The sequence below is a fragment of the Lonchura striata genome, chromosome 1 (assembly GCF_050655825.1).
Source record: "Lonchura striata isolate lonStrDom1 chromosome 1, ASM5065582v1, whole genome shotgun sequence".
Taxonomy (NCBI): Eukaryota; Metazoa; Chordata; class Aves; order Passeriformes; family Estrildidae; genus Lonchura; species Lonchura striata.
This window is the reverse complement of record NC_140703.1, coordinates 17,081,503-17,093,862: the sequence shown is the minus strand read 5'-3', so window position 1 is coordinate 17,093,862 and position 12,360 is coordinate 17,081,503.

Here is a 12,360-nt window from a genome sequence, read left to right as displayed (position 1 = left end):
CAAACGATGTTTTGGATGAGAAAAGGCGTTTCTTATTACTTCTCACATCAGCAGCCTAAACTTTTTCCACTTACTTTGGTTTTATTAATTTTAAAGATAATGACATTTAGGGGCCACATTTCTCACAGGTATGTAGGTATGTTTGCTGAATTCTGTAGACCTGGAGGATTTAAAACAAAAGAAAACCTGTTCTTCCTGTTTGCCTAAAAAAAACCCTGACTCCTTTGAGAATGGCAGATGAATGGTGCCAGTGCTGTGCCCTTATGTTCTTAGCATAAAATGCAAACACAATCTTTTAATATTTGTCATACATACAGCTAAGTGAATTAGCATTGCAGTGTTAGATTACTTTTTCTTGAATACAAGAAAAGGTCAGAAGAATTCTTCTTATTGTACTACTTGATCTTTAATGAATAGATATTTTGTTCCTCTGAGGATCTAGCCCTAGGCTTTGACAAGAATGGAAATATGCACCATTTGCTGCCTGAGATAAATACTTAACATTTAATTGGTATTAATTGATATCATGCCAATAATAAGAAACAAAGTCACACTCTTCATTGGGAGAGCTGAGAATGCTCAGTGTGCTTTGAATTTGACCTCTATCTTTATAATTAGAAAGGATTAGAACTGTGGCAACCGAAGTACCATTTTTTTTGGCAACACTAACATACTGCTGGCCTTTCATTGCTGTCTGTTGCATTACGGAAAGTCAGTTAAGTAGCTATTAAATTACTGTCTCCATCATAATAAGTCCTATCCCAATGCATTGCTTTCCATCTTTATTAATTGCCACATTTATATGGGCTGTACCTCAGTGGACATTGGGCAGGTCAGAGGAACAGCAAGAGAAAAAACTTGTTATGATGTATATGAGGACTCTTAGAAAATCAGAAACAAAAAGGGACCTGGATTTATTAATTTATTTTAATCTTGAAAGCTACTGTCTCCTTCTTCAATCTTCATAGCCAAGAAAGAAAACCCAATTATTCACCATGAAGTCACTAACAAAAATGATTAACATGAAAGAATTTTCCTTTATAACTCTTCTAGAATTCTCTATAAGTTTTTTCCCCAAACCTGTAGATTTCCTGGTACTACTGTACATTAAAAGACTGTCTCACTTTGAAATCTTTTATCTCCATTGGGGGTTGCTGACATTTACAGGGTTGCTATCACAAAAAAAAAGGTACAAACTCCTGTCATTTTGAACAATGAGGAGGTACTCATCGACCACGTGCCAATCCTCATTTACAAAGCAGCTGGCAGTAAAAAGAGTGGCTAAAAGTGATTAATAGCTACCTGTCAGCAGCCTGCTCTGCCTACACTGGCTGCACCTCTGAGCTCCCAAATATTCCATAGAAACCCACATTTGAATCACTTAGCTATTCTGCTATTACTGCATCAGCCACACAGATGGTAAAAAGGATTCTGGAGTAGACTGCCAAGATACTGGTGTAAGTGCCCCAACAGGGGTGGAAAAATCCTAATAACTCCATGTAGATTGGCATGAGAAGTGCACCAGGCTGACAGCTTTGCAGACCTAGCCCACAAAACAGCGAGGGCAGCAGCTGTGCCATCTCTCCATCCTGCCCCATCAACTCTTCTTCACAGCTGACCTGGAGGGACCACCAGCAGCAGCAGCAAAGAAACATTTCATTTCTTTTGGCATCTCTGATGAGGCTGCTAGCAAGGATGCCAATTAGCGCCAGGTTTCATCATATTTGTAAGGTGGAAATGTGTTTACTCAGAGCTGGGCTGAGACTACCAAATTAATTCTACATAGAGCGCTCAGCCACCGGGTGGTAACAACTTGCAACTGCTAATTATTTGGATTGCTTTGAATCCTAGAGGTAAAATGGGAAAGACTGCCTGTCCCACTGGTCCCTTGACATGCCCTGACCCCCACTAAAGTTTTATAATGAGGACAGAAAGCTGTACTGCTGTTAGGCACACCAGGATGAGGAAGATGCCCGTTTCTCATACTACTTTGCTTTTCAAACTCACTTAGGACTACACAACATACCACATTTGAACCACTATAAACCTGTTGCAGTCTCAGAGCTAAAGCAAAATCCCTTTTTGTCCATTTTGTTTTATTAAACAAGAAAAATATCTCAAAATGTTTCCTATCACAAACGTGCAAATAGCACAGAAGCACACTTAAAATAATTGTCTTATGGTTGAGAGTTCTACCCAAATTTTAAGGGAACAAATACCACTACAACCACTCTGACATCTGGAGCACAAGTACCATGAATTTGAAAAAAAAAAAAAGGCATTTAAAATCTGTCCCTTAAAACCACGCCCAATTCCTTATTAAGGACTACAGTTGAGAGATGCTCTTTGACATCAAGAAAAGAATCTAATTTCTCATAAATAACTCAGCAATGCTGTGTTTTTTAACCCTCTTAAACACCAGGCCATCAAAAAGATACATGAGGCACTACAAAATTGTCTGGTCCTGTGTTTAACATCCTTTCTGATCAGGTTTTCTTCACAGTGAGTCTTTTTCTGTGTTGTTTTTTCCTGACAAGGATGTTCAAACCACTTTTAAAATGACTGGGAACCAATACAAAGTACTTCAGCTCGCATTAGAAGAGGGATTAGTATAGCAGTTTGTCCAGGTGAAGTGTAATGAGCTACATTTTTGAGTCTGAAATTTGTAGACCTAATCTACATTAAAATCTGCACTGAGAAATGCCACAATCCTCCAGTTTTCATAAGGTTAAAAGGAAAAAAAAAAGTCCTGTACTTCATCTCATCTGCCCACCCTAAAACAGTGCAAACACACCTGAACTTTAGCTCAGTAGCTTGGGCTAGGACATCCTTTCCTTCAGTGGCCCAGATGATGAGGGAAGGGAGTCAGAAGGGGACACATCCCCTTCCTAAAATAAGCTTACGTGAACTTGGCTTCCACAGGTAAAATCTATGAAACACCTCTATTATGGGGGGGAAGGTGTGCTGGTGGAAAAAAGAAACTAGGCGTTCAGGAAGTCCAAATGTAATCTTCCAATCATAGCAATTCACTGGGTCTACCTGAGATGGGGTAAATTTTCCTCATAGCAGTGCATGTGGTTCTGTGTTTTGAATTTCTGATTGAGATAGTGCTGAGAACACACCAATGCTTTGGCTGCTGCTGAGATGTATTTGCACAGCATGAAGGGGATTTTTAACTCCACTCTCTCTCCCAGCAAGCAGGCCAGGGGTGGGAAAGAAGTTGGGATGAGACACAAGCCAAGACTGCTGACCTCAACTGGCCACAGCAATATTCCATACCATATAATGTCATAGTCAACAGTAAAATTCCTAGGCAGAAGGCAATTTTGGGAAGTGGTGTTTCCTCAGAGACTGGCTGTACATCAGGCAGCTGATGGCATTTGCATCACTTCTGAGCTTTTCTTGTTTCTCTTTCCCTGACTTAAACATCTTTAGCCTGACAATGTCCTAAATTTTGCCTTATTCTCTGAAAGGGGGAAGTGAGTGAGCAACTTGGTGATGACTTAGCTGATGACTGTGGTCAACCAAGCACAATCAACTATTGCACAAAATATTCTTTAAAGCAGTGTCCAAAGTACTATTGCAGCTATTTTCCTCCAATGAGTAAGGTAAAGGAAGAAATAAGGAAGATGACATAGCACAGATAGTGCTGAATTTAGAGTCCAATTTTAATAAAAAGCATTATTCAAATTAATGAGATTTAAGACAGTAATTTGAATTCAAGAACAGAAATTTAATAGCAGATGTTCAATGAACTCTATTGTTGAAATGAGTTTGTGTGAAAGAGATGAGAGAAAAGTGGGAAAAATATTCTGTATCATAGAGGTAACCTCTGACCTATCAGTAAGAAACCAGAAATTTTGCATGTGTGTGGACACAGGTGAAAAATACAGACAGACAGGCCTGCAGCTGTAATGAAGAGGAACATGAAAGAAAATCCCTTATCTTTCCCACACACCTAACAAGCTCCTCAGAAATTGATATTTACCGAGAGAGCAAAACAGCAGGAGTTACAGAGCAGGGTGACCACACTTTTTGGGAGGTCACACCTGAAGGTTCCAGTGATTTCATGCTGCTGGGGTAGTCATGGGAGCACAGCTCTTGCAGGACCAGAGGTAGGTAACAAAACCCATCCATGGTGTGCTGGTGATACCACTCCTAAAGGCTAAAAAAGTACATTCAAAGCTGCTGGGGGGAGGTCTGTATTTTGAACTTTTGTGTGTTTATACTACACCAATCACAATTACTCAAGCCCTGGTTTTATTATCAAGCCTTCTGATCCCACAGGCCTGTAAAAAACCCCAGAAACAAAGGTGGTCCTAATTGTCTTTATACTTCACCCCAATCAACAACATGAGGTCAAATGCCAGTAAAGCAAAACCTCCTGAAGCAACCAAGCCTTGCACTTGTGCTATGTCCTTTTTTTTAGCAGGATTGTCTTTCAGATTATTAATGATAATTTATTAATTATTCTTTTGTAATAAAATTAGCCAAAATCCCAATCCAATTAGAAAAAATGCAGTTTCAATGAGAAATGTGTAAGCTAACTGGTTAAAGCAAAGGACCAAGAAAAACAAATCACAAAACCTGTTTAATAGGAGAGTGTCTCAAAAAACCAGAATTCCTTCTAGACAGAAACTGAAAAACTGAGTTGCAGTACACACAATAACTCTTCCTTTTTCTTCCCTAACTTGTATCCTTCCTTCTGCCAGCTGTATGGTGTTTTTAATCAATAGCTTAATTGAATCTTCTATAATAATATTACCACATTCCATGCTAATTTTGCAAGGCCAAAACTATATCAAGAGCTGTGTGCACTTATCACTGCCATCATTTAAGTTTATCCAGCCTATAGCATTAATAATAGAGATAAACTTAACCAAGAACCATAATTCCTTCCTCCACTGCACTAAAACAAATGGTGTTTACAGTTTGTCTGGAGCATTAATACAATAAAAATGTCAAGTGCAGAGTTTTCTTCCAATCAAACCAACAGGAAAAAAGCCTTCTATTTTTAATTACTCTTTTGTATCTGATTTAAAAACAGAGCTGGAAATCCTTCTGGAAAGAGCATCAGCCTAATAAAAAAACCAAACACTCTTAACAGCCATTGTCATCAATCCATCTCATCATATCCAAACCAGCCTCTCCACCATTTTTCACTTTTACTTTGAATAGCAAAATAGTCCACTGATGAAAGAGAATTTATCCAGTTATTATAAGCAAAGTAGCTTTAACTTCCTTTAGATTTCCACTAACAAGATATAAAATGACACTTCCCGGACACATTACCAGCACAATAGGGCCTTTATTGATTTTCAGATCATGTTCTTTAGCCTGAGATGATTCTCCTGTGGATTCTGCTTCCCAGCAGGAAAAAAATTGCCTTTCCTATGTTTGAATTCAATCTATTAATGCATCCCTTGCTGTAGACAGTGTCTTTTTTCTTCTTTCCCTCTGTAGTTGATGCGTCTACACCTTGCTGGCATGGGGTCCTAATGGATCCCAGGGTTAGAGGTCAAGGTACAAAAACCAAAAATGAAATTGCTCAGCTTGAGAATCAATAAAAAATAGACTCCTAATCTTTCTGAGGGTGAAATGTGCAACCAATGAGGCGTGATAAGTATATTCAATCTTGTGCCAAGCTACAGAGTATCAAATGCAAAAGAAGTTACACACCTAAACAAAGACAAAGAGTTAATATTATTGTTCAGCTTGCATTACTGCCATCAGGAAATGGAATTAATGCCATCACAGCTGGAGGAACAGATACTCTGGTGCAATGCTGACATCATCTCTGTGCCATACAATTCAAAAGGCTAGGAGACATTCATTCAACTTCTCAGGTAAGTTTCACAGTTAACTTTGAACTTGTAATCACAGGTAAATGCAGACATATGACCAATCTGGGAAAAAGAAACAGTGATACAACTCTTGGAGATGGCAGGAAGGAGTTCCCACAGCCTTCACTTGAATTTGAAAGTACAGCAACTTAGCTTTGTATTGTGCAGTGTATGGTCTGCAGGAAAGGATGAATTTGAAGAAACATTTCAAGTTTGCAATATCAAAATATGTGTATAAATACACAACAGCCGATGTCTTGTATCACCCTGTACAGAGTAATATGGTACTTAACAGCCAACAGTTACAGAGCTTACATCACTGGAAGATGAAAAATGGAAAGTTAAAAAGGCACAAAACAATTGCATGGCTCAATTTTTACCAATCTATCTTCGTACCAGACATGAACTACAACCATGTGACAGTTCTGGCAGAAGCTAACTCGGTTACAAAATGAGGAAGTCACTTGACAGCTAAAGAAAAACATTCTAATAACAGACACTACACACACTGAAAACAAAGCTCTCAGCTGTGAGCCCTACAACATTCACCCATTCATAAATTCACTCCTCTGTGCAAGGGTGTAGGAGAACATCAACACCTGGGCCAGGAGGTTGAACTAACCTTCATTCCCCATAAAGAATTGCAGTTTAAAGAGATGGCAGGCACACAATCCACAAGTCCATCTTTCCGGATCTTGGTCTCCAGTTCCTCTGGCACATTACAGCCCCAGGTGATATACATATTCCCTTCTTCCAACTGAGGGACAAGAAGATCTACTACAGCATCAATAGTCATCTACTACAGTCAAGTGTCACAGGCTTAATTCTGGGGGGATAAAGGGAAGATCACATCCACACAGACACCCAGGGTCAGTTTACAAGTATCCACAGAAATGAACTGACAGCTCTCAGTTATCTCAGCATTTCATGACACCAAAAGTCACCCAAACAGTGGGGAACTGTATGCATTGCTGTTTTCCATGGAACATTTAAAACAGTACACAACTAACAGTGACCAAAACATCAGGTTTTATCTCAAAGGGTTGCATCCCTACTTGCATTTTTAGAGAGAACAAGAAGTTAGGGGGACTCAACCAGCAATTTGGTAGACAGATCTCAAGAATGTTTGTGCTCATCCCTGTCTCTCTGGCAAGTTTTGCAAAAGAGGTAATTACAAGGCATCCAGCAAGAAAACCCAACCATCCCCTCAGCTGCCTCTCTTATTTAAAGTCACCAAGATCAGCAAGAAATCTGGTTCAAGGCTTTCTCATCTAGTTTCTACCTTGCACCTGAACAGTTCTGCTTCCAAGCATCCCATCTACTCAAAAGTTAAATGCAGCAGGACACTTAAAAAAAAAAACTGAATTAATTTATATGAGACTGATTTTGTATTTTCCTAGGGGACCACAGGCATATTGCTGGTTTTGTTATGAAATACTGAGTTTCTTAAACAAAATACCTTCATCTTGAACTTGGCCTTCCTTACAAACATGTGAATGTGGTGCACTGGTCTCACCATGGAATTCAGAAATTTGTAAGGGCTTTAGTTTCCTCAGCCCTCCTCCTATTATTAGCAGTTCTTTACCACCTGCCAAACCTTCTTCCATGGTATAATAGGGTACTCCTGCAGGTTGTCTTGTCTCTAGCCCTGGAGAGGTAATTTTGACCTCTTCAAAGGCCTACCTAGAGCAATCCTGTGCTTTAGGATTCCAGAAGACAAGAAGGTCCAAGAGGACTGGTCCTGGAAGAAAACTCAGAGGAGAAGGAATTTCTGCACACCTCCTTTGCCCCAGTATTTACTGCTGAGGATGGCCCTCAGCAATCCCAGACCTAGGAGCTAAGAGAAGAAAGCTGGAGAAAGCAGTCTTCCCACAAAATCACATTTTCAGTAACTCCATTGAAGACTACTGTATTAGCATCAGGTGTTTAATTAACCATCTCCATACATTCTATATTATTGACACTTATTAGTAGGACGTCTATGACCTACTAGAGTGGATATTTGCCATTCAGCTCTGCTGTCAAAACACCTGCTGAGCAAAGACAATCCCAGATTTGGCTGGGCTGGTGTAGGGAACATGCACACAGCAGGAACCCTGCAACAATGACTTGGTCAATTGATTCAATCTGAGCAGTGACCAGCAGGTGTCTTTTCAGCATGCTTTGAACAGCTTCCCATAAAGCCCTGTGATTCACAGGAGCTGGATGCACATCACTTTGGTTGCTCATCAGCATGTCAGGATTTCCTCATGCAAGATGCAAGCATTTTCAGCTCTCAGAAGTAGCAGCTCCCCACATGCTTCAAATTCAGGTATCTCCTCAGGAGATCTCTCAAAAATTAACAAAATCAAAGACAAGAGGAATGTACTCATTTGAGTTGGCTTTGATGAGGCAAATGAAATCCAGTTTGATTTGTGGTTTTTCCTCCCTGTTTAACAAGTGAAGGTTCAGAGGAGTGCTGCCATAGCAGCCAACTCTTGCTGCAAACTGTCACTGGGCAGCTGAAAAATAGAGATTTAATTCTGTGGTGTTTTCAGAGAAGCAAGCTACTGATGTACCACTCTAATATTCTTCTAACATGCAGTTTGTCAGATTTGCTGAGAAGGTCAGCTCACAATACCTGATTGTGAAGAGGGCTTGTGACATTTCACCTCATTCCTGGAGTTTACTGGAGATTTTCTAGATCCCTGTGATACAGCCTTTCTATTCAAGCCCATATAAGACTTTTCCCATGCACCAACATCGAAGACAAAGTTCTTCAGTGAACTGCCAGGAAATTCAACTGGACAAATTCATTGTTCATAGCAGTGAATTGCAAAAAGGAAAAAACAACTTTTAAAGCAACATGATTTTAAAAATACCAGCAATATACACACCACTATCCCCATTAGCATTTGGTATATCTGACTGAAATTACTGTGCATAAAGAGGAGTTATTTGGAATTGGCATTTAAAAAAATAATGACATATTTAATCTCTGCAGCTTTATAATGTTAACAATTGCAGTAAAAGGAGACATGATATTCTCAGTCCCTAAGCAATACCAAAATCCCAAAAGCAAACCAGATTCACTCTAACTCCAAATTCCTTCACTTACACAATTGTCTGTCTACACCTTAGTCTGATTATTTTTAAGTGGTGCCTTTACAGAACCACCAAATTTTTCATTTTCTCTATGTAAAAAAAACCTTGCACGGACAGTTTTGTAAATTGCAAAACTCAGCTCATATTTTGAAACAGAGACAAGAATGTACCATTATTTAACAAGGTAACAACACAGAAGCAATAGTCACAACTGATGTTAAATATCTTTTGTGGATGGATCAATAAATGCCTCCCACAAAGGACAAATTAATGCCTACTCATTAAAGATCCAAATGAGACATAACCACAGATGTACCTTTTCTCATGTATTCCTGATTTTTTAAAATTATTCTTCATAAACACAATTCCACCAGCAAAAACAAGAACTGCACTAAATTAAGTCTGACTGTTCCTTAAATGTAAATCATTATGGTCTGAAGTTCAGTAACATCCTCAAAGCATTTACAAATACCTAACTCAGATCAGAAGGCATCTCCCACAAAACGTGAGGAAAAGTCAGGAAGAATTGACAGCCTCTCTGTATCAATGTACACCTTTGCAAAATCACATATTTGAGTTTTTTATGAAACTGTCAAATGCTAGAGTGCCTTCACAAGAGGAACACAGCACTGGAGCAAATTCCAGCAGAAGGCAGCTGCAGAGAGGTAAGAAATTTTACTGATCAGATTAAACCCTCTAAAGGGTTAGATCAAAATACTTCACAAAAGAGCAAGTATGGCAATATTTTATGAGCAAGGTACCACTGAACTTGCAGCAACAATTTACAATACACACTTTTCTAAGCACAGCCATCATCTGTAGGCTCAATAAACAACCCACTACTCAGGATCAGCATGAGGCTTCTAGAGGCAGCTGTGGCCTGAGGAAACTCTTCATCCTTGAGGAGCTAGGATTCAGCTTTGCCACAGAAAAAAATAAGGGGGGAAAAGTCAGAGGGGGCTGGCAACATCCAGGGGCCACCAAGGAACTGGAAGTAGCTGAAGCTAGCAGAAAGAGTAGAACACAAAAGCTTGTTGAGGCTTTTTGGAAATAAAAGCTGCAAAATACAAGACTGCTGCTCAAGATATCAAGAACTTGGGGATCAAGGGACCACTGCTCCATGCACACTGATGTCCCCAGCAGCAGCCCTAAGCACCAGATTGATATTCCAGGCCTTGACATTGGCAAAGGTCATGCCAGAAGATGATGCAGGGTTTATATGCAACTCTGACCTTGTCCTTATTTCTCCCCCTTTTTAACTAGTAAGCATTTCCCTCCCCTCTTTTCTCAAATAAGGATAATACCCAGGCACATTTCAGATCTCCATTTTAGGCAGCTCTTCAATTCCACTAGGGGAAGAAAAAATCAAGCCAAAAATCTTAACCTTGACAAGCAAGGGTTTGTAATCATGCAAGTAATCATTTCTTCTTCCATCTTGGGCCCCAAGCACAAGCAGCACTGAACCACAGACTCTGAAATATATAAGCCTAAGGAAGTTGAGGGCTTTGGGGACATATTCTTCATGAAATTGTCATCTTCAAGTCTGGCCCTAACTCCAACTTTCAGTTTAAGAATTAGGCAGTCTTACTACTCATTCAAAATACATCTGTGGCTTGATATGAGCCACTGCCCAAAAAAACACTGAAAAGCACTATTGGAAGCATCATTATAAATATAGTCAGAAGTATTTCCACCAACACAAAAGGCTTAAAATATCTTTGAGGTTACAGTTTCCATAACTAACTGAATCACATCAGCAATCTTATAAATAAGCTGGCAAAGGATTTAGAAACACTTGACCTTGAGGAGTCAAAGAAAGATGCAGCTGTCCTCGTTACCATTTGAAACTTCACTGCCACTTGCTGAAGCAGATTTAATGCATCCTCCCAGCTTATCAGCAGAAATGGTAAATAGTCCACATTAATCAGAACATAACCATCACATCTTCGTGGAGATTAAGGTCCATTAAGGAACCAAAACAAGATAAAACAGAACTTCAGTATATTGAAGCTTCTGCTCTGATTCTGCCTGAATTATCCTTGGGTTCCTCATAGAAAAGAAGATGGAGGAAGTGATTTATTTTCTATTTTATTCCCATTAAGAAACAAGACAATAGATACCCATTTTCTTATCCAGTTTTTTTAAGCACATAAGGGCAGGCAGATGCCAAGAGAGCTAACAACTCGGTGTTTTCTGGATTTCCAGAAAGCAAACACTGCTCTACCTTCTGCATTTCAAGATCAGAGCAGCTGAAGATGCTTTTAGGCAACTTAAGTGAGGGAAAAAAAAAAAAATATCACCAGCTTTTACTCCATGTCCTTTTGAAATAATTTGACAACTGTTGTAATTCCCAATTCTCAAAATTAGCTGAAGTTTAGACCACAAGCAGTCTGGATGTGGCACACAAGCCATTATCAAAGTTGTAGTAATTCTCCCTGTAACAACTGGTGTGACTCTCAGACCCTGCACTGGGATCAGAGCAAACACTTAAAATGCAAGCATGTTTTACACTGGGTTTTTTTCCCGATTATATGACTTCAGGTATAAATAAGATTTCATCAAGAGGCATTTTCCAAGAGCTACACTATTTCAGCAAACTTGGTGCAGGCATAAAATATTGATTTAGACAGCCAGGAAACATCTGGAAAACCATGGACTCCAATTCCTTTTATCTTATAGGTTTTAATTTTCAAACTACTACAGAACACACCTTTCCACATTAAAAAATACCTTTAATATATATTTTTCCTTCTCTCCCTGCACCTGATAACATGCTGCAGTTCTTACTTATATCGCTGCTATCTTATGTAAGAAAAATCCAGATAAGCTCAGCTGAAACCCTTCAGGCTGAAATATTTAAGGCTCATAATGAAGCAGAAAAAAACATGGAAGAAGAAAGCTTGGAAATAAAAATACCAGTTGTGTACATTTTGTGTAGAACCGTACCCTTACTTTAACCAACTTCCCAGGTTCTAAGCAAACTGCAAGGAGCCAAATTTTAAAGAAAATTGTATTCAGTGAATTGTGGAGCCACTCAGCATTCAGAGCAACATGTTCATTCCTTCCTTGCAAGGAGATGTTATGAATGCTTGCAGTAAGTAGATGGATTTGCATTCATTAAATCAAAAATAGTAAAGTTCTTTTCCACAGAGATTCATTACAACACCTATCACAACCATCGCAATGTTTCTTGATAGGAACAAGATGATTTTGTGTCTCCTCTGAGAGGGGAGGAACAGCTCCTGAAGAAGGTCACAGTATAAGAAATTCTCTGAAAGGCCTAACAGCATGTAAGGCTGGTTACCCAGTAGTTCATAGGATTCTTCAAAAAGATACAATACACCACTCTCAAAATGCTCCTTTCTAACTGATGCTTCTGAACAGCAAGGAGAACAGAGGCCTATGTTGAAAATAAATAAAAGATTCAATAAAT